This window comes from Aythya marila (assembly GCF_965140915.1).
Source record: "Aythya marila genome assembly, chromosome: 3".
NCBI lineage: Eukaryota > Metazoa > Chordata > Aves > Anseriformes > Anatidae > Aythya > Aythya marila.
The window spans coordinates 109,241,408-109,265,704 of NC_139044.1; positions in this window are offsets into that span (position 1 = coordinate 109,241,408).

Here is a 24,297-nt window from a genome sequence, read left to right on the forward strand (position 1 = left end):
AAGGAAGGAAGGAAGGAAGGAAGGAAGGAAGGAAGGAAGGAAGGAAGGAAGGAAGGAAGAAAGAAAGAAAGAAAGAAAGAAAGAAAGAAAGAAAGAAAGAAAGAAAGAAAGAAAGAAAGAAAGAAAGAAAGAAAGAAAGGGAAAGAAAGAAAAAGAAAGAGAGAGAGAAAGAGAGAGAGGGAAAGAAAGAAAAAGAAAGAGAGAGAGAAAGAGAGAAAGAGAACGAAAGAAAGAGAAAGAGAGAGAGAAAGAGAGAAAGAGAGAAAGAGAGAAAGAGAGAAAGAGAGAGACAGAAAGAAAGAAAGAGAGAGACAGAAAGAAAGAGAGAAAGAGAGAAAGAAAGAGAGAAAGAGAGAAAGAGAGAAAGAGAGAAAGAAAGAGAGAGAGAGAGAGAGAGAAAGAGAGAAAGAGAGAAAGAGAGAAAGAGAGAAAGAGAGAGAGAGAAAGAGAGAAAGAGAGAAAGAGAGAAAGAGAGAAAGAAAGAGAGAAAGAAAGAGAGAAAGAAAGAGAGAAAGAGAGAAAGAGAGAAAGAGAGAAAGAGAGAAAGAGAGAAAGAGAGAAAGAGAGAAAGAGAGAAAGAGAGAAAGAGAGAAAGAGAGAAAGAGAGAAAGAAAGAAAGAAAGAAAGAAAGAAAGAAAGAAAGAAAGAAAGAAAGAAAGAAAGAAAGAAAGAAAGAAAGAAAGAAAGAAAGAAAGAAAGAAAGAAAGAAAGAAAAGAAAAAGAGAAACACCACATGGATATCCAGCCCACCAAAGTTTGCTGTTTGAGAGGTCTAGTGTACAGTTGTGTTTCTTTCAGAGGAGCCCTTGCAGTTGCTCATCCTGGGGTGATCCAGTCCCTGGCCTGGGACAGGGGATGTAGGGAGAAGGGTTGCATCTTTCAGAGCTCACACCTTGATCAGCATCATCTCTCAGTGAAACCGCAGCACCAGGTCAGACGCAAATACCATTATGAAGAGAGAGAACAGTGCAGCAGCACATGCCCTGGAGGACACCTTCTTCCATCTCCCAAGTGAGTTAGAACCTGACCTGCTTGTTCATTAGGAGCCAACCTGGGAAACACATTGGAAAGCAAAAACAGCACGTAGTGAAATGAAATATCTGAAATCTCTTGCAGTCCAGTGGCAGGCACATGGAAAAGGAAATAATAAGGACTGCTGTCTTTTTCAGCATAGACTGCAGATCAGAGCCTGGAGACTGGGCCCCAGATGAGAACGGCAGGATGCAGCTGACAATGTACTGACTCATGTATCCACTGACAAGTAGCAGTATTAAAACAGGGCGTAAAGATGCCACAACTCTGCGTGAGCGATTTGTCAGCCAAGACAGACACAAGTGAGAGCATTAGCAGAGCCGGCAGTTCCCAACTGGTGAGGCACGAGCACAGAGCAGATGCAGGGCTGCGTTGGGACCAGGACTATCTCCATACCAGTAAAATAAATTAGGGCTTTGGCTTTCCACACCAAACTGTGTGTAGGAGAGCTGCTTGGCATATGACAGAGGCCAAACTGGCAACTTAACAGAAGGTTTTCACCTTGAACCAGATGGTCTCAGCCCCCCACAGCACTTCTGATCTCTCACAGGTTTGTAGCCACACTCCTTGAAAGCTCCATTAATCATTCCCAGCCCCCAAGTGCCATCACATCTCCTCCAGCTTCATCTCTCCCACTCCCAGACCTGCTCCAGCTACCTATTACTCCCCTAACCACCATCCCACCACTTTTGTCATCAAACTGAATGTTAACAACTAAGGCTAGGGGCAAAATAAAAATAAATGGGGACACTAGTAAATTTAAAGTGCAAAAGCTTTTGGAAGTGAGTCTGTTACAGCAAGTCCGGGAACCATCAAGAAAAAGCAGGAGAAGAGCAGAAAGAAGAGGCCAAAAGGAAATGTCAGGCAAGAAGGAATGGATATAGAGTCCAAGAGGTAGCTTGGAGGCATACCATGAGGTGCACTGAAAATGGAGAAATGGACTCCCTTTGAGGTGATTTAGGGAATGAACAGCAGGCCCAGAGAGGCCCGAGGATGTGGTGGTGTTTTTGTCCTGGACCTTCAGGGCTCAGAGCAAAGCCAAGATGACAGAGGAGATGATATACACTGTTCAGAAGAGTTATCACTTCAGAGAAAAATAACTGGCAGTTTAAATACCAAGGGCCAGACTTCAGGTAATGCCAGCACCCAGGAGACAATGGGCATGGTTTTGCAAGCACTTAAAACTGTATTGGGTATTTAAGCACAAGAACTTAAACCCAGAGTCCTCCATCACTTCAGTTAGGAAGGACGCAGATATAGAGCAGTGGTTGAAACAGGGACAGAGAGGAGGCCCAGGGGTCAGCTGTGAAAACTGTCAGTGTCTAGTCCCTTCCCCTGGCTAGCAATTTCAGTGCAGGGCCCTTAGCTAGCAAGGCCCCAGGCAGCTTTGGATTTGGAGCGGGACAAGCATGTGGCACCACATTTCTCAGCAGCTCCAAAGCTGGGTGAGATGTGGGTATACAATGCCTCCAACCAGTCCCGTGCTCCAGGCTCCAACCAAGGTGTCTGAGGGACATGAGCTGATACCCAAATCCATTTTTGTGGGTTGACAAAAATGCAGGCCAGCCTGAACGCTTTTTTCCCCAAGACTTTTTTCCTGGATGTGATTTTGGCAGTTAGCTCCCCTGTAATCAAATCTCTTAGTCACTGTCTGTCACTACGAAGCCAGTGTTCTTTCACACTGTAATTGCGTCCCATATGTAAAGTTACTCTGAAAAGCTGCCTTTGATAATTGCTCTTTCTTCTTTGTATCAGGCAATCATCACAGATGCAGGCACAAGTGAAACAATAGACTGTTACAGTTTCTTTCTGACGCACTCGCATGGATGGGATCCAGTTGGCTATTCATGCCATTTTAAAGACAGTGTATATTTACCCACTCTGCTCAGCTCCAAGGTAAGCACCTACACTCACTGCTAGAGTGGTGACAGGCTTTATTTACTTTTGCTGTAATGAAGTGAATTCTGCCACAAGAACGACCTTTGTTAACTGCAGGGGTATACACAGCAGAAAGATTGACACCTCAGAGGTGGACTGTGGATCACAGAAAATCTGCTACAGGGATTGTGGTCTGCGACAGATACAGCAGCAAAAGAAAAGCAGTGAGAAGAAAAAAAAAAAATCACTTTAATTCCATGCTAAAAATAGGAATGCTTTGGGTTAAACATAGAAATATTGCCTCCACACTGTTTGGTGAGAACCCTATGCAATGAGTCCTGCTCTGGAATTTGCATTTTAAAACAGACCAAAAGTTGGAAAGGTTCTGGAAAACACATCTTCTAAGGAGAAATGTAAAAAAGTTTAATCAGTTTAGGCCCTCAGAGAAAGAGAAAACAGTTTTCAAAGCTTCTGAAGTAGAGAAGCATAACATGGGCAACCCCATAGCCATATCAGAGAAAGGCCCTACAAGACTGGCTGAAAGTGGAAAGTAGAAAAACGTAAACTGAAAATAGGACATAAATTCCTAACAGTGAGAGAGTAATTAATCACTGGAACATACTACCCAGGGAAGTGGTAAATTCATCATCGTTTGGAGCCTTTAAATGTAGATTGGATGTTTAAGTGACATGCTGTAGTAGTTCAACGGCAAGTTAGCAGCCACAGTATCATTCACTTGTATAAGTGTAAAATAATTCCAGTTCCCCACACTGCAAAACTGCCGCCTGGCATTTGGTGGCCTCTTTCACATGGGAGGCCAGACAGGCTGGGGCAGTGGCCCCCTTCCAACCCCCAAATCTTTGAACCCAAAATCTCATTACCTGGAAGCACTGAAATTGTTTTTTTGTCAATTGAACTCCAACCTGGTTATGTTACACATCATGCATCTTTAATATGGTACAGTTATGATGACAGTAAAGTTTGCATGTAAGGAGAAACTAGAAAAGAAAATATATATGTGCAGGCAACAGGGTTAATCTGCAACAATTCGAGCTCTGGAATGTCATACCTTCTGAGCACCATCTACTCAATCTTAGCACTTCAATAATTAATTATAGGAAGCTTTTGTTTTTGTTATTTCTAAAGCCTGTGAATTATTTGTTGTTGTATTCATAAATCTTCCTGCTTCATCTGGTAGAATGTAAAGGTTTCTGTACTTTGTTCAACAGAAAGACCCAACAGACTTAACAGAGACATCTGAAATATAGGTTTCCCTTGTTGACCAAGTGCATTGCCTTAAATGGGAATTTTCAGTCTGTGGAGTTGCAGTCCATATCAACCATAACAGGAAAAAAAAAAAAAAAAAAAAAAAGGAAAAAAAAAAAAGAAAAAAAAAACTTTTTAAACTATAAGTTATGCTGGTTAATCAGATAAATAAGATAACTCAGATCTCTGATAACTTGTGACTGTATTTCAATATGTCAGAAGTGCAAGATCCTGAACATTGATAGGTCAACAAAACTAGCAAGGTCCAAAGGAAGTTTCTGATGAGAAAGGGCAGAAAGCTGTGAGCCATCAGAAATGTCAAAGGAAAAAAAGGAATGACAAAGCACCTGCCTGTTAATGGGAAACAAATCCATGAGGTAATTGTATGTGGTAACTTTATGATGGATAAAGATGAATTGAATTCTGAACAGTAAAACAGTACTTGATTAGAAACTGCAGGTCATGACCAGTTTCTATTTCATGTATGCAAACTCAGTACAGTCCAAATAACAAAAATACTTGGTTACTTCCAAACATATTCTGACACTGGAAAAATTATAAGAGAATTTTTCTAATAGGAAAAACATAGGCAAAAATATGAAAGACAATGCAGAGTTCTTCAAGAACCTTTTAGATGACCAGACAGCATCATATGATCAACAAAAAAGAAAACAACTTGGTTTAGTGATATATTGAATGAAAGAATTTCAGAAGTGTTATTCAAGAAATAGGAAAAAATAGCAAACACAGATCAAACTGTACAGATTAGTAGTTGTAAAGTGTAGAGAGTATATAAAAAATGTAAAAGATCCTAAAGAAAAAAGTTATCGGCAAAAGCTGGTGTCAGAAGTTTATATATATTGATATCATAGAAAATTAAGGCAGATTTCTGAGTGACAAAGGCAAAATTCTAAATAGTAGTAATGAAAAAAAAAAAAGATAGCAAAAAATATCTGGGGGTGGGGCTGTTGTTTGACGACAACAATGTGTTTTAATCAACTAAGTATGATTAGACTGTATTTCACCTGTTCAAAAGAGGGAATGAAATGATATCTACTAAGGACACATGTTTTAAAGCCATCGGTCTGGATAACTTGAACCCAAGTATCCTAAAGAACTTGCCTAAAGAAATCACTGGTCAGTTTTTGCTTATTTTTACTAAATCCTAGAATATCAAAGTCTGAAAATACTAGACGAATGATCATCTTGTGCAAACATTTGAGAGGGGCAAACTGTACCTACCAGAGTTACAATACTGATCTTGACATCAACCTCAAACAAAAATAAAAAGGCTCATGTGGATTTTGACTGATAACAAAATAAAGCAGAATAATATAATGAATACCAGACAACATGAAATACTTTATGGAAAATAGTGTTGCTTAAACAAACTTGAGTTCATTCTCTGAGAAGTTTTTTTTGGATAAATGTAACTGTGTAGATGTAATAAAATTTTATAGGCTGTTTGACTTGGTACCACACAACATTCTGATATAAAAATCAGCAGTATATAGTACTAAGAAACTGCATATAAAATATATTGAGAATTAGCTAACTGATATACCTCAAAGTATTTGTAAGTAGTGTCACTAAATAGGGCTGTTTGTAGGAAGGTCACAAAATAATGGCTATAAACATGAGACTTGTGCTATATTATCCTCAAATGTTTAGAAGGAAATATAAAATTACTGATGATAATTTTTCTGGATGGTGTAAAGACAGTTGGAATGGCAGGTGGAAGTGGGGAGGACAACCAGGTTGATCTGAACTGTTAGGTAATGAGGGTCTATTCAGATAACTTATTTTCCTAAATTCATAAATTCAAATAACTAAGAAAATAATGGGCTGTTCCTACAAAACAGGAATGGTCTTCTGGTCAAGCAGCAATTATTACATGGATTTAAAAGCCAGAGGTGGCCAGGCTGAAGTCCCAGCATCATGCTGTGGCAAAAATAAAATAATAAAATAAAATAAAATAAAATAAAATAAAATAAAATAAAATAAAATAAAATAAAATAAAATAAAATAAAATAAAATAAAATAAAATAAAATAAAATAAAATATTTTAAAAGTGCTGCTGCAGAACTGGGAAATCTTTAAAGCTTTTAAGGGGATGTTTTGTAGAAAGATTAAATTCCCCTTTTTTCTTTGGTGAGACCAAAGCCACTGCAATGAATCTTCAATCTACTGGATAATACACAAGGATAACTACTGCCAATAGCCAAACCAACACATTATCAGTTGAATGTTTAAATAATTTAATGCTTAGCTAGTTCGAACAACAGAAGAAACAACAAATGAAAAAGCCAGACTGTCTGAAAGCAAAGTTTAGGTGTTTTTTTTGGTATCTGCAATTCAGCCAATCATAAGCGTTGGGTTCAAAGAGGGGTTAACTGAATTATACATAAGGAAGCCAAGCTAGATGATCTCATGGTCTCTACTGACATTAAACACTATGGAAAAGGACTTTGCGATTGGAATGAGATGTTCTCAAATGGGTAATCCCAAACAGAGGCATTAAAAACACATCACTGGAGATGTTCTAATAAACACATGCAAAGCTGATGAATTTAAACTTTCATAACTTCAAAATTACTTACCCAAATTTCTTAGATTTTTGTCAGTTATATTATATTCCCTTTGAGGCAAGATTATTTCTCGCCTATCTATAAAACACCTCATGCTAAAGCTACTCAGAATTTTCCTTTCTCACTATGAAAAATTTTGACTTTTCATCAAAAATTGAAAAATGAAACAAATTCAGTTTTCAGCCAGAATGTCTTCAGAGAAACCTTGTGAATTTCTTTGTCAAAAGCAAAACTTCCATTCAAAAAAAATTGTGACAGAAAATTTGCAACCCATCATATCTACAATACAGGCAGTGCTATAATTAAACAGACCAAAACTACATTCACTTTAATCAGTTACATGCCAGATAAAATAAATACTCAGTTCACTTTACCCTGAAGCTTGTTAAATTTAAGCTGTGTGGGATGGTTTAAAAAAGGGTTATCTCTGTTTTGTGTCGTGTAAATGTGAAACTGGATCACCTTTTTATCTCCTGTCTGTCTACAGTAGTGATTGACATTCAGAATTTAGTTTAAGCAGGGAAAAAAATAAAAACGTGAATGAATGTGATTTATTTCTTACACACAGAAAAGCCAAATAACACAAATGTGATCTCAGCTGTGAAATCTTAACACTGTTGAAGGAGTGGTAGGTTTCCAGGGGAGAAGGAAGGAGATCTGAAGTTGTATCCCACACCATATTGATGACCACACAACTTACCCTTGCAGACACCAACACTGAATGTATTCACTGAGACAGGTTATTACAAAATATACTGCAGGCTGAAACTATCTAGAATCACCTGCACTATGGAAAGAATTTGAATAAATTCATCCATGCCAATTTTCCAGCTTAGATTTCTACTCCTTTCTGTTCATCTTGCTTTGGCTAATTTGTGTCAGAATTAACATTATTTACTTTCTGGTCAGCCTTCCATTTCAACCTAAATAAATAACACTTTTATTCTAGAGATAATTTGGTAATGGTACATCATATCTCCAGATCAGAGTATTTAGAACCATAATTTTACTTCTGCTAAAGCCAATACAGGTTGCCCCATGACCTTTTCCTCTACATAAGAAAAAAGACAATAGGTTTCTAGAATAGCAGTTCCCTATTTTAAGGTCACATATTTTAGCTATTAAATTTAAAAACTAATAATATTAAAAAATATATATATATATATGTCACATATTGGAAGTCACTCTACTATCCAGAGCAGTCTGGATCCCTCTGAAACGGGACAAAAATCAGTGTTGGTCTAACAGTGATAGACAAATTATTTCAAGCTCCAAGAAAAACCCACGGGTAAGAAGAATGAGAACCACATGTAGACATCTCTGAGAGGACAAGCAAGAAGATAAAGTGCTGTTAGATTTCATTAGATAAGACTATTGCAGTTGGCTAGCTGAAAGAAAAAAAAAATAGGTTTTGCCACTCTTTTAAGTAAAAGTAAATAACAATGCTGGTGAAAACCCAGCTCTTTTCCTAAGGTTAATCAAACCAGAGTACAGTTTGTCCCTCAGTGATGTGTGATTTCTGGCAATTTAAAATTAATCCTAAATAGGCCAGGTGGAAATAGTTCTAGGCCCAGTATTTCAGGGCCTAGTGTGAAGGGATGGACAACTGAGCCCTATCACTGGAGGTAACTCCATCCCGCTGAGGAAGACCATGGCTCTGTGGTGGAGGGTAGGAAAGCTCTTAGGGACTCTGGCCTGCTGTGTTCCCTGAGGAGGTGGCTCAGAGTGGCCACCACCTCTTTGCCTTCCTTCTTTGGTTGTTTATATACAGTTTCCAAATCCCTCCCCCCCCCTTTCCTCCCCCCTTCCCCCTTTTTTTTTTCTTAAGTGTCCTTTGCAGGGAATCCGTCAGCCTGAAGATAATACTGCAGAAATGACTGAAGCTCCAGATCAAGCTCTTGTTGGCAATGTTATCTTTAAGCTTTATCTACCCATAGCTGCAGCTATACATGCACCAGTTCCTGAAGGCAGAGGTTGCACCCCACCCTCAGAATGAAGCATCTTGGAAAAGGAAAAGAAAGAATTTTGGAGGTGAAGCAGAGAAACAGTGTTCAAAAGGAGTAGAAAGTACAAGGGGTGAAATCTTGGCCCTTGAACAGTGGGAATCTTGCTACTAGAACTTCAGTTCTTTCCTGGGCTAGAGGGATCAATGCTTACTGAGCCTTTGTCCTTTTGAGAAAGCAGCTGCCCACAGATGGGTACTGAAGGCCTCAGGAAATGTGTTTGTAGTGCTCATCCCAACTGTTTTCCGAGACAGTAATTTATTCTTTGTTAAAGATGGGATACTGAGGGCACAAATTACAGTATCCGTGGACTCCAAAGAGCGTGCACGACTGTGAGGGCAAACAGTATGTGATGGTAAGTAAGCAAAGTGTTTACGACATGGAATGGCAAAGCAAGTGGCCATGCTCACAGTAATGTACCTGGCCAGTCCTGCTGCTTCCACACTCCTTGGCCAGCACGATTTAATCTTTGGCCCAGCACACTCCCATGAAATTCAGACTGTAAGTGTAAATTCAGAGAAGAAAGCAATCCCAGTCACCATCCATGAAAGTTCAAAAGCATGGATAAAAGTGTCTGCCTTACAACTGATGTCAGTGCAAAGGCTTGGATAGGTGTTTTGAAACAAACCTACATCTGTCCTTCACAGGGGATGTTCATTGATGGGCTAGTCTTACGAGTCACTGAAACAACACTCTTCCCTGCAAGTCTCACTGAGCTTCTTTCAGGGATTTGTTTGTCTCAAGAAACTGGGATAAAGTCCGTAAAGATTTCTCTGTAGTTATTCAGTCTACTGTCAGTTAATGCTCAGTACAAATTGCAGACCTCAAAATTCTGGATGAATCCAAAGATATAAAGTCAAAGTAAGAAAAAGAAAAAAAAAAGAAAAGAAAAAAAAAAAAAAGTTGTTCTGGCAACCGTCCAGTCACCAATGGAACTGGAGGAAACCCTATCATATGAATCATTTAAAAATAAGATCAGTCTGGACACAGCACTGGAAAATGTACCGTAGGGAACAGACTTGTATTGGCGGGGGAATGAACAGGATGATCTAATCCTGTAGGTCTCTTCCATCTCTAGTTTCTGAGGGCCCAGTCCTCAAGGGACCTTGCAGGTTGGGCCCATGCCATGTCAGATTGCTTCAAAGAGCATATGATAAAGCCAGAACCATGTTATTATATATTTGCAATTTAACTTGACTCAGTAAGCACCTTCACAAAGGTCTCTCAGGTAATGAGACTTGGTCTAAAAGTCAGAGAGTAATTTTGAAAACACTTGATGAAGGGTATTTGAAAAAGCATCTCTTCTTTGACAAGACAGAGGTTCAAGACTCATAATCCATATCTGATACTGTTCCTGTTTGGAGCTGGGATTTTGGTTCAATGTATCATTAAAGACAAGACCCAGCTGTGAAGCTTGGAGCTGGAGTCAGACTACTACGGTATCTGTTTACATCCAGAAATTTGGTTTGGTATGTTATCTCGTCAGAATACATTGGCAACCTGCCTCAACCCATTCAAAACAAATGTCCTGAATATTGCTAAGTCCAAACAGCAATAAGACATCTTTCTGGAGAAAATGATGGAGTAGAAAAAGTTTCTGAGCCTTCTTCCCAGTCACCACTTCAATAAAGTGAAATGTCAAGGGATTGCTGTGATCAGCATCAAAACCCCTGATCCACCCTTCTCTTCTCTGCTTGTTCTCAACTCCCTGCATATAAATTTGACTGGAGAGGTGAGAACAGGCTTTTATCTACAAAGGCCATGAAACAAGTTAGGAGACGTGCGTTCTGTGTCTGGTTCTAGTCATCACTCACTTTCTCTCCCAGCTCCTTAACTTCTTCTTTTTGTACTGGCTATGAAGGAAGCAATAGCACTTACTTTTTACAAAACACTTATGAATTGTCAGCTAACTGGTACTTGATCAATGTGGAGTACTAGCACTGTGAACAAGGAGGAAGGATAGGAACTGTTGATGGTGGTGCAAGTGGGTAATGGGACAAAACTAGCAAAGGGATATTTTAGGCTAGAAATCAGGAAAAAATTAACAATGAAGCCCATTAGACTGTGGAATAGGCTCCCAGAGGGAGCTGCTGGCAGCCCTACCACTTGAGTCATTTTAAATAAGACTGGACAAAGCACTAGAAAATACACTGTAGGGAACAGCCCTGGGCTGACCTTCAGGGAACAGAGGGGATGGAGGGGGGAAAACGGACTGAGTGACCTAACGGGTCTTTTCCATCCCTAACTTCTATGAATCTGTTACTGGCTAGTGAAAAATGTGATGTAAGGGCAGCCTGCAGTGATTGGCAGACTAAATGAAGGTCAGAAATATGTTTTTGGATGCCTTGAGCATGTCCCAAGCACTGACCACACTCACTCGGCATGTTTAGCCACCTGGCAGCTCTACTGTAGCCAACCCAAATAGTTCATATAAAATTGAAGTGAAATAGCAAACAACCATCATTCTCAGAAATGTTCACTTTTCCTGGGATTTCTTTTTTTCTCTTTCTTATTTTTTTTTCAGACAATCCAAAAACAAGTGATTGAGTTGAGGTACTTGCTGAGTGAATTTAGCCTGGTCAAGGCTGACTGGTGTCTGGTGGAACCATTGTTGGAAACAAATAAGCATTTACAAGAGGAAAATCCATCCGCCGTGTTTGGATACCAGCTCAGGCTACTCTAAGGGCAGCAGACTGCTCCTTGAACTGATAGATAGGCCATTGTAAACATGGTCTAGAAAATCACTCTTGTCCCCCTGTAGACAGACATGCATCACCACAGACTGCCCACATTACCTCCTCAGTATCTTCTTTTCACAAAGCTCTTGGAAATAAAACTGTATGTTGCAAGTACCTGGAAAGCCCTGACTAGACCTCATTCCCTTATGCTGCCAAAAATACTCCATCTCCCCTGATTACTAACATTCTCTTGTTCTCAGGTCCAGATTTTGGTGGCAAAACTGCGTACTGATTCATGTGTGCTGGTTTTGTCTGTTTTGCCGGTGCACTTGGATTGCCATTCCTGAACTTGCCTTGGCCTCTTCCAGGCTCATCTGCTGGAAGACGAGTGTTGGATGTTGCTAATGAAAAGAGCACTCTAACTGGCAAAGGATCTTGGTAAGGCACCAGAGGAAAGATGGGATGACAAAATAAAGGCAAGTGGAATATGGGGAAGTGAAATCAGCCAATAAAAGAAAAAGAGGCATGATTCACTGGGGTAAGTGGAGAGGAAAGAGCTGGTAATTGGCAATAAAAGGGGAATCCAGTGAAGCAGTGAAAAAGACAGAGGTGTAGAGTTAATGCACAAGTGGTCACATACAGCTAAAATACAGCTTTTCAGCTCAGGAGGATTTGCTTTGCCCTTATTTTGGAGCATTGCCCAAATGTTATGCCAATTTTTATGAAGGCATTTTTATGGACTCCAAGCAGTAAAAACTCACTACACTGGAAGCCCTCAGCACTCAATGCATGACCTGACAGACCTTCATGATCCCTGCGTACAGTCCATCAGGCCTTTGGCATACACTGGAGCCACCGTGCTTCAGGAGGAAGCAGCAGCCCTGAGCACACACTGCACAATGTGAGGAGAATCAGGAATGCAGCCCCCACTTTATTCCCCACCAAATACAATCACTGCTGGCTTTACATCATCTCAGGAAGCTGAGGTCCCTCTCTCTGTTAGCCCCTTTTTATGGTCCTCAAGCATCAGCACAGCAATGAAAAGTTGCTCTCTTAAACTATATGCCATTGATTTTCAGTCTTCTGAAAGTTTCCTTTTTAGTTATAAGAAGAGGGAAGCAGGGAAGAGGTCAGCATTACTTTCCTTCTTTGCTTACCTGGCAAAGTATCTGTAGGTTTGTTTTTCTTACCTGTGGTTTTATTTGTGAGTCCAAATATATCACATCAAACATACGTTTTGGTCGGGACAGATCTTGAAGGGAAAATGATACTTTCTCTCGATATTTTACAGATCAGAAGAAATTAAACAATGGCTGTAATTTCAGTGGTATAAGGAGCAAGTGATGTGGGAAGGGGGATCAGATGATGACAGACAAAATTAATTATGTACAGCAAGACCAATAGACCAGAGGTTGGTTGCTATGGGGAAATTTAGCAATGGGAAAAGCAACATTGCCTTTTCATAGACTCTTCAAAAAAATTACATAAAGGGGCAGTGTGTCTGAGTCTTGTCCACTACCTGCCCGTGTTTTTATTTTAACTATTTGCTTGTCAGACAGAAGTCAAAACAACTGACATCCACATGAAGTCAAGACCTAAATAACATGTAGTCATTGCCTAAAATTAAAAGCCCCACATTGGGTTCATGCTATTACTCTGTTCGATGTACAAGACCTTTCAGATTCCTTCACAGGGACAGAAGATGAAGATCCCTATTTTGGTTTTGGGCCTGTCTTTAATACTTATGCTTCTGAAGTACAAATGAAGCAGGCTACAACCACACTGGTGGTTTTCAAGCTCTTTTAACTTGGAGATCCCTGAAACTTTCCCAGTGAAGGAATGGATTTCTATATAGAAAACATACACCTAACATATGACATGTTGCAATCTGCAAAAAGGAGGCTGAAAACCATCATGCTTTATTGTGGAGAAGAGCGGAAGCTGTCTCTCCATCAAAGCACATTTTTGGGGTGAGCACATTCATATACTGCAGTCAGGATTGTTGCTATTCCCAAGTATCGTCTTCTTCCTGCCAGTCAATATCATTGACCATAACTTAGAAAGCATAACCTTACTCTGGTTTGCATTCCAGATGTGGTCAAACTATCCTAGCTTATGGCTCCAGGGAGTTCATTTGGTGACAGTCTTCACCTTGCTATTATCCTCCCGTAGAGCCCTGGGCGAAGCACATCACCTTTAAATCCCACTCTGCAGAAGCAGGGATATGATTTCTCCCTTTGCTCTTATTTCTCATAGCTTCCACCAGCACCCCTAAAACCCTTTCCATGAAAAGTCCTCGCCTGGATCAAAGCTTCTCACAAGAGGTGAGGCTTGCGGTAGAGAAGACCTCAGGTCCTGTCCCCACTGGCCAGCAGGCCCTCCTGTTGCACACACCTGCAGTTTGTTAGTCTTGAACGCAATTTCCAAACAAGAATCAAAAGCAGTTTCTGTCAAGCCAAGTGCAGGATATGAGAGCAAACATGAGTCTCAGTCTGCCCAAGACTTAACAAACAATTTTAAATTTACTGAATATCAAAAGAGCAGAGGAAGAAGTTGCTAAGCTGTTTGCAGTGGGATTCTCTTTCTACCCAAAGACATGGTTCATAGATATTTTGATAGCAAAACTCCCCTTTTTCCCTTTCCATTAACTAAATGTAGGTCTCTTGCTCACCAGTGAACTATGCTGGAGTAGGCTGTTTTGCATTTGATAATGAATTGCATACCATCTTTAGATAGAGATCTTTTGGACTCTCATTTTTGGCATCTCCAAAGAAATATGCTCTCCACCTGCTGCTCCGTCCCATGCAAACACCATCCCACGGCGTGTTTCGCTGTCGCAGGCAGACCCTGCCACCTAGTGCATCCAGACGTGTACTGGCCCTGCAATACACCCTAAACAGCTGCCTGGACCCCCTCTCCTTTACTGAGACAATCTGATTTCTTCAAAAAGCCCTTTCATCCAGACACTGAACGAAACACTGCCTAAAGCGGCAGATTTCCTAACAGATGAAGCTGAACAACTACTTTGCCAGAACCTGGATCATTTCTCAAGAAAAAAAACATTTTGATTTTCATTTCCATTTAGCAAGTGACATCTCTGTATTTCTCTGCTACTAATAAACAGGTAAGCAGACACAGGGTCATCCTATTTTGATCTCCTACACTTAGGTTATGTCCCTTGCACTGCCCAGCAGCCAACTAGCAATGCTATTGTCTAGCTTTAGGGTCTCCTCTTGCCTCCTTATTCTGTGGGGTCTGCTCAGTGTTGTGACAGAAACAGTCCTTCGGGGAGCTTGCAATGCACTAACTTTGCTTGCAGCCACAGGTCAAGCAGCACAGCTAGTAAAATCACAGAATTACAGAATATCCCAAGTTGGAAGGAACCCCCAAGAATCATTGACCCCAACTCCTGTCTCTGCACAGAACCACCCAAAACCAGACCCTATGTCTGAGAATGTTGTCCAAACGCTTCTTGAACTCCGTCAAGCTCGGTGCTGTGACCACTGCCCTAGGGAGCCTGTCGCAGTGCCTGACCACCCTCTGGGTGAAGAACCTTTTCCTGATGTCCAGCCTGAACCTTTCCTGACACAGCTTCATGTCATTAGGCATGGGAGAGAGAACACAGACAGTGACTGAATTAGAGGTTGTCAGCAGGCAAAATTGGACTTCAATGCCCATGTGTGGCCTGACACCCCTCCACAAGACAGAGCTACTGCTTGTGTGCTCTATACAAAATACACTGACTTCTGGAGAACCAAGTGTCATGAAAGGAATACTGCATTGAACACAGAAGATATAATATCTGACAAATACTGTTTATCAAAGCAAAATTCTCCTTTCTTTTTTTAAGAACAGTTTATAAATCTTTGGTCCCAGTTTGAAGGTCTTAACTGTTCCACACTTTCCCTCTCGCAGAGCCAACGATCCTTTTGCCCAACAAGACAACAGTCGGCTTTCTGCGCTCTGCACTGAACAAATATCCACTTCTTTCCTCATCTCTCATCCCTGGGAGGAAGGTATTCATTTTCCTCCATAGTAGTAATATAAAATACTGCTTCAATCCTTCATTAGCTGCCTAACCCAATTCTTGTAGTTGTTTTTTTTTCTTTTCTTCTCTTCTGGACTGTGTTTCTAACCTTGTGTATAGTGAAGAGCCCTATTTGCCATCTATTTCTTCCCAGGAGTCAACCAGCCTTGCCAAAATTCTTCTGCCCCATTTATTTTTCTCCCACACTTCAGGCAGCAAATAGATTCAGGCTAGTAAAATGGCATACCTTTTTCACAACACTCACCAAAACAACTTACTAAGAACCTCGGTAGACTCTCTATCACTTGCATGGCTTCTATTTAAGATCAGACTCAACTTGTGGCAGCAGGTGACAGGGCTGAGCACCAAGCAGTTGGAAGGGACATCCACAAGCTGCCTTCTTGTGCAGTGGTCAGAAAAGAAGGTGTGTGTGTGGGGGGGGGTGGATCCTGCCCCAAAGGATTTGGATGGTGGCTGGGGCACAGCCTGAGCAGGAAGCAGCTCGTGCCCCATCCTGATGCTCCAGCAGCAGAAGCAGAAAGCACCACTCCCCAGGTGGGAGCCCACGGGGCTCTCCCCTCTAACCTCATGCCTGCCTGAAGCCCTGTCCCCATCCTTTTTCTTTTCATACCCTGAGTCATGGTAGGACAAATAGGTGCTGAACAAATGGCAGTGCATTTTTCTCCTGCAGGGGTTCACTGCTGTGTGAAGCATGGGCTAGGGCTGTGGGACTCTCATGCCAACAAAGAGGGAGAGATATAAGGAAAGTCCAGAGAGGAAGGGGTTAGATGGGGAAAGAGGGGAAGCAAAGGGATTCCTGCCCCATAGGACAACCTTCTTAAACCTCCTGTCTCTTACAAATCTCTCTTGCCCCACACAGAGAGCTTTCCAAAAGTTTAATCTGTTCTATCCCCTCTCTGGAAACCTTGACCTTTCCTCTCCTCATTTCCACCCGAAAAAGATTCCACCTAAAACCACCTGGCCCTGTGGCTTCCTCCTGAATCATACACCCACCGCAAAATAATCTTAATTACATTCATATCTCCTCTACAGCCCCCTGTGTTTTTCTCTAAGCCTGTTTCATACTCACATTCTCCAAAAAGCTCACTTATCTCACACTTGTCTACTGGAGCCCTCCTGACCAGTCCCAGCGTTTGCACCCCTATCTCCCCAAATCCCCTGGCCCCTTCCAGCCTTCCTTCTCTCACAGCCTACTCTGCTGCTGCCCTGAAATGAAATTTTGCCTACATTGCCAAAAAGCCTTCAGCCATCTCAGATCATGATGGAAAACTTTCTTCAAGTACTCTCTCTCCCAGCTGCAGGAAATCCTGTGGGGGCCATTCAGTGACCTCTCTAATGAAATAGGCCAGATTAGATAACCACAATAAGCTTTCCTGGCCCTGAAGGCCTCTTGCAAAATAAATTGCATGATCTAGCACATGTAAGAACACGGATTAATAAGGACATTCGAGAAGGTCAAGTACCATGTTCCAGAACCTCTGAAACTGCAGATGCCAATAGCACAGTCTAATGTAGCGTGCAAATCTAAACCTATAGATCTAAAGAGGGAGAAAAACAAGCATCAGTTCAAAAGAACGATCTATGTAGCCCTGATAACACTGGCATTACACCCAAATCATTTGTTTTGTATTATTAGACAAGTTACATAGACATCCCGTATTCCCCAGTTTGAACTAGCAAAATGCCAATGGACAAGGGAAAAAAACACTAAAGTTTATTTTTGTAGAAATAATGCGATGACACATTTTCAGCAATATATACTATATTGTCAAGCCCTGATTAGACAAGCCAAATATTTTTGTGTAATTTCTGCAATAAAATATGAAAGCAGCAACATTCAGACAGAGAGGCTGGCTTTTGTTACACTGGGGCTCCAAGAATAACAGCTTGTGAATTACCAACACCATTGTTTGGAGGAAGAAAGTTGCTTGATATTATTCATTAAGCCAAAACTGACATGCCTGCTAAAGCAGCCATTAGCAGTCTCAATCTGTATGGACTTGCGTCCCAAATGTATGAAACAATCCCAATCTTGGGTCTTGTGTCAAGTCCTCTGACAGAGTAACCTACAACCGCTGGGGCACTGATATGTTTTCCAGCAGATGTTAATGATGATTTATGACTCACATTTCTTCCATGTACTATGGCACTCACACAACTCATTTGCACTACATGCTTGCAAGATTCATTTCATCCATCCATAATACAAGTGAAATGCAACAGCCTTGAAAGAAAAAGCAAGTGAGTGTTGGAGCTGTTACGGTAGCAGCATGCAGGTGTCTAGAACAGGGGAAGACTTTCATCTGCTAAGGCTGCCCTTGCCGGAGAGTCTTCAATCCTCTCCATGATTTATTCCCTGATCAACCATCCGAAGTTATCAGCCTAGTGGGCAACTGACCCACAGAGCATGTAACAGCTGCCTTTCTCAGACAGAGAGTACGCACAGAGACAGAGGATGAGCCCAGATCTAAGCATAGTCCAGGGCCTCAGCACATGGCAAACCTTTTTTCTTTCTCCAAGAGAAACTGCCAAGAGGATTTAGGAAGATGAATAGTAATTTGCCCAAGAGAAATTTGGCAAGAACAACAGCCTGAGTGTTCCAACCCGCTGATAAACTTCATATGATATTACAGCTTTAGGTACACGGTATCAGTGTCTGACTACACGAATGCAAGGTTTATTTATTTGTTGCTTAGTCTGTTTTTTTTCATCTGAAGTACAGTTTCTCCCTCTCCACAGTGTCTTTGAGAAATCTGATCCCAGATAACATGAAGAAAAAAGGCTTCCACAGACTCATCAAGGCAAATTAGAGCAGAACATGTAGGATTCTCTATTTAGAGCACCTACAATGCAGAACATTCATTTTCCTTGTTATTTACTTCTTTTCCAAACTTCTTTTCCTTGTTATTTACTTCTTTTCCAAACTAAATGCTTCAGTCTTGCACCTCAGCTGAAACTCCCATCAGCACAGAACACTTTGAAAATCTTGCTGTGTAAGGTAGTCCTGTTAAACAGGCAGATTTGGTTCTAGCAGGTAACAAACTTGTGTCATACCTACATCAATGTAGGTATGACACAACTGTGGTGGAATTGTTCTTCTCATTCCTTAAGTATCTGTAGGATCATTATCTGTAGGACAGCTATAGAGTCATTAAGAGACCAAAGCTTTTACAAATGCATCTAAAGGATGCAAACCATTTCATGTTCAGATTAGCCCTGGCTTAGCCAAATTCACCAAACTTGCTTGAAACTCATAAATGTGGATTAACCTGTGTTGGAAAAGGATTGTGTTAATTATCACCTTCTTACCTGTCTACGTACATTTCGTTTCTCTTGGAACCCATTTCATTGCAAAAGAGATCCTATGGGTATTGTAGAAACGTGACTCCCATCACAGATAACCAATGTCCTACAACACCATTTATGGAGCACTGTCATCTGGAAAACGTTTCTTCCCTGCAGTAGTTTATATCTTATATAGAAGAAGAATGTCAAGTTTGGAGTGACGGAGACTTCTAAGTAAAAAAGAAACTCAAGGTTCACTTTAATCCCTAGGTCCCTGGGAAACTCAGCTGCCAAATATCTGTCCTACCCAACAAAGAAAGCCAAAGCAGCCTTACTCCTACATGTCACTGCCTTTTACCAGTCAAACATAGCTAAGCTTTAGCTGGATTAAAGCATAACTGTGCAAACCACCAGAGACAGATTATCAAACAAACCCTTAGACAGCATGGAGACTACCATGGCAGGATCAGATAGGAAGGACGGATCAGTATATTATGTTTTCGTGTAACCAAAGAGTAGTATGAAGTAGCAGCAAATCATCTCTGTTATTCCTCCACCCTCCTCTGGGAATGCATGTCCCAATGAATCCAAATCCACTTCTTTTGCAGATCTTTCAAACAGCCAGCAGAAAACATGCTTCCCTCTTGCTCTCTCGCCAGTGACATAACCTGACACCAAGCACCCGTTCCCCCAGCATCCAGCAGTAACAGCAGTAGCTAAGGAACAGAATGCAGTCATATTAGGCCTGGCCTATACCAACACCGCTCCATAACCCATGCAATGTGCCTGTGATCTGAATATAGATCCTGGTGGCCTCAAAAAATCAACACTGTACTTACCACTTCTGCTGTCATTTTCAAAAGAGAGACATGGAACCAAGGACCAAACTGCAGTAGACATCATTTAAAAAAAAAAAAAAAAAAAAAAAAGTATATTTTCTAAAGAAATACTCTGTTATATTTGCGAAAAGAAAGAGTACATAACAAGCTGCAGCCACTTAAGCTAAATAACGTTTTGCTGACAAACACAGGAAAATATTGGTATAGAAGGAAGCTCATGCTAACACTGCCCCTTTATTGCACTTGCTGTGTGTATTAATTAAAGCTTACAGCACACAGGGTGTTTTCTGTAGCATAAACTCCCCCCAAATAACACTAGCGATTGCAGTCACACCAGAAAATAAATGAGTAAATTAATTGCATAATAGGGAATGGTTGAAAGGGTTGAAGATGTTGCTGTAGACCTTCTCAAGGGCATATGATTTGTAGCATTGAGCTGAAACAGCCCCAAAAAACCCTGCTGTTTGGACATGTCGATAAAGTTCCTGCTTTGCCTAGGTCTCCCACTTTAGTGAATCCCTCCATATACACAATCTCTGCTTTCGGTCTCACGTGTAGCTGCTGAGTTCTGGCACTCTGGCCAAGTCTCCCCATCCTGGGAATACCGACCCCATTGGTTCTGGAATCAGAATGACCACACGGCACTTATAACATTTCCAGACAGACATAAATACACAGATTAGTCTTTTCTGCATTTTTCCTCATAAAAACAACAGCAGCTTCGAAGCGCATTGGCACAAGCACTGAGATTAAGTATTGCAACCTGCTATTGTTGGCAGGGTTGCACTGGCTTCTTCTGCTTTCCCCACCTCCTTGTAATCCTCTCTCTTCTTGGAGAGTAGTTAAATGCTATGTCCATTCATGTCACCACGGAGTAGTCTTGGCAGATGCATGCCCCAAGGCTGGGATGTTTTTACGAGAACCGTTTTCATATTTCACTGTTTGCCTGGCTGATCCTTTATCTGTTCTAGCAGTTATACAACTAAACATACTGAACCCTCTGTCAGATGATTACATATTCCATGCTGAATTGCAGGATATAGAAATACTGCCAAATGCAGTCCTGGTCTAACTCCGTTGACTTCAGTGCACAACTAAGAATGAATTCAGCCCTTAAACTCTTTCACATTGTTCTTTAAGACTAAATAGAAGTAAAGTCATCAGTAAGATATTGTGTATTTTGTGCATCCTTGCCTTTTTAGACCCAAAAGCTCTTAGCAGATACCCTATAGTTCTCAGTGACTGGCTTGTGTATACTACCTCTCCACTCAGAGGTATGTATTTAGTACGTCAGAGACTGTCAATTTAAAGCTGAAAGCATTTAGGTCTAGAAGCAATGGTTATCAAGCTCCTAACGAAAAGGGAAAGGCCACAGAGACCTTCCCTTCATTCCTAACTGCTGACACCAGCGGAGGCAGGAGGGAGGTGGAGGTGAGGGAGGCAGAAGCAGCCAGGAGCTTGTTTCTCTTCCTGTCTTGACAGCAGCCTCCCCGTGCTGCCTGCTCCCGGCTACACAGCAAGACCTGTCTGTCCTGGTGGCAGCTGCCTGCAAGCAGGCATTTGCGTTTTGTAGAAAAATCCAAGGGATTTTTCAGGTTGCTTTTGAGCATCCCCAAAATATGTTTGTTAGTTAGTTTGTTTGTTTCTGCAGATATTTTCATTACCTTTTAACCTTATGTCTCCCTGGAGAACTGTCTCAGGAGAAAACTGCTGCTCTGATCTATTCCCATCTTATTAAGCTATGGCTACTGAATCAAACCATTAATATAGCTGGAGGATCTGGTTTGCACATGATCTAAGTGAAGCAGAAGACAGATAACTATAGCAAAAGTTCAAGAAGGGATTTCCTCCACAGTATAATCCTAAGAGGGAAAGGACAAGTGGAGAGAAGGAAAAGCAAATGTACTGCCAGTATGTTTAAAAAGTAGCTGTCAAAACGTTCTGTACCTTGCATTTCAAGGTATTTTCAAAGAGTCTCTGAGACATTGTGTTAATATTGCCACCTGAACACCTCCCAAACATTTTAGACAGTTTTGCCATGTGTTTACCTGCTGTTTTCAGTGCTGTTACTCTGACAGCAGCTGCCCACATGCAACCCACTTTTTTTTCTATTAAATGCCTGGGAGGTTTATTTATTTATTTATTCATCTGTTTTGACAAGAGTTGCAGCTCCATCTCCTACCAGCGAGCAAAACAACATAAAAGAGGCCAGAGCAAGGGAAAACATGATCTTAAAAAGGTGGGTAGGAAAGTTTTCAGCAGGAGAGAACTTCAGAAGTATCACGGAGAGTGGTTGAGTAATCATCCTTAGCATCCCAGGGTGATTCACAAGCTGAAATATTAAAAAAAAAAAAAAAAAAAAAAAAAAAAAAAAAAAAAAAAAAGACAAGACTTAGCGGCATTAACACTGCAGTTCCTTGATCCCCAGTGGTGGAGGACCACAGAGTGGCTCCTCTTTTCAAATCAGTTTCCCCCTGCATGGCTTCAGTCCAAACCCTCACCATCCCAGCTTCTCTGGACTCTAGCAACAATTTGCGTGAGCAACCAATTTAATGAGGACTGCATGTTGCTGGCTATTTAGCTGGCTCTAGCTATAATTAGACAGCTGACAAAGACTGGCTCGGTGTGTGCTCTTTTTCTGTGATTACATATCATATTTGGTCTATTTGCAAGACAAAAAGACAATTTTTCTTCTTCATCACTCTCCAAACTCCTCAAGGGAGTTGATAATCACATTGGCTGCTTTCTGCCACTTACCTCACGACTAGTAACGAGACATTGTCATCATTACTAAGCTGATAACTGTGTTGAAGCTATATGTCAAGGAATTTGGTCAGCCTCCTACCTACGCCAATGTTTTCCCCCTTGTTGGAAAAGTGTTGTCTTTTGGGGGAATAACTGACAAACATTTTAATTTTGAAATGTCATGATGCTTGTTTAATGGTAATGGCTGTTTGGATTGCATCTCCTGTCACACTATGATGTCCTCCCAGGTCATAGTGAAGCAGTATGACATGGGAACATGGTGGCTCCAACAGGACACAGAGATGGCAGTCAGGTTCCTGTGAGAAAGTGAGGACATAAGCCTGAAATGGCACTGTGTAATGATGGTTTACACCTGCAATATTTCGTGGTTTTACTCAAATTCCTGTGTTGTTTTTTTTTAAATATGGAAGACCAAATCTTCGCATGAAATTAGGGCCTTTTAAGGAAAAACTCAAAATATTTTCAAACAAAAATGCTAGTAGAACATTTTTTAGTTCACTAAAATAATCATATTATCTTCAGTAATGACCGAGAGTAATAACTTAGACTTAAAAACAATCCAGAGCAGATATTTTGAGTGAGAAGATGGCATTTCCAAGACAGTCACTTTTCCAACCACTGCTCAGCACCATACAATCAACAACAGACTGAAAACTATCTGCTGAAGTACTTAAAGCTATCCTTCATCTCCAGCTCACTGAGAACAGCTAGCAGAGTATTATTACCAAGATAAATGACTAAAACAAATTCCTGAAAAATAAATCCCAATTTAAAATAAATAAATAAATAAGCAAGAAAAGATTTTTGATCCTTAGTCTGTGAAATCTCCCAGTGACGGCAAAAGGAATTATAGTCTTATTAGGATAAGGTTTCTGCCCTACCAAAAATGGCCATAAATACAGAGCAAAATTGGGTGACATACTTCCACTCCACAAGCTGAAGTTGCTGTGGATCACATCACACCTCTCTAAACAGAACCTGCCCAGAAGAAGGTGGAAGGATGTTTCCTCCCAAGAGTAGCAGAAATCTTCTGTACATTTTCCTCCCAAACAGGTGGACTGAAAAGGAAATATCTCCATAGCTGTTAGCCAGAAGTGGAACTATAAACACTAGGCTTTTTTTCATGGCATCAGAAGTGCAGTGGACGAATGGTAGCAACGGCTAAAAGGAAACTCTTTTCAGGGAAAGACTGCACTGTAATTCCACAGTGACCAACCTAACTTAAACTGCTACACGTTTTTCATCAGGTTGCTGCTGGCAAGAGAGCAGCAGAAAGTAACTTATCCATTTTATCAGCTTCAAACAGTTTCTACCTTTCTTCCTCTGACAAGAATGCCCTGGCTATTGCTTAGACAGCATGTGAATCCTAAAAGCTTTCCCACCATCTCTCCTGTTTCCTTCCCTTTTTGCATAATTCAGCACAGCCCAAGCACCTTGTAATGCTCAAAAATGATACCCCAAGGCATAATTACTAGCACCTTCTCAGTCCCCCCACCATCTGCCCCCACTTGCCTTTTGGGCAGACCTCCTCACAAGTCAAGCGGGTGGGTAAAAATAATTCTCCCTGTCTGCCCCACTTCTGATTCATGGTCCACTTAGGTAACGTCTCTTTCAGTTACATGGAATGGCTGGGGCCTCCTGGACCCCAGGGACATTACATCTTCATAAATAAGGAGATTTATTTACAGATATAAATCAAAACACAACATTTAGAACATGCTACAGGGAAACAGCAAAATTCAAGGAGAAGTAAAAAAGAATAATCAAAAGTCAAGGATTCCGGCCAAATTCTTCTTAAAATAGCTCTTCCAAGACATAGTGAACATTGTATCAAACTCACGCAGGATCTTTAGCCAGCATCTTGGCTTCTTTCATGACTCATTTCACTTGGGCTGGGGAGTAACAATTTCCTCC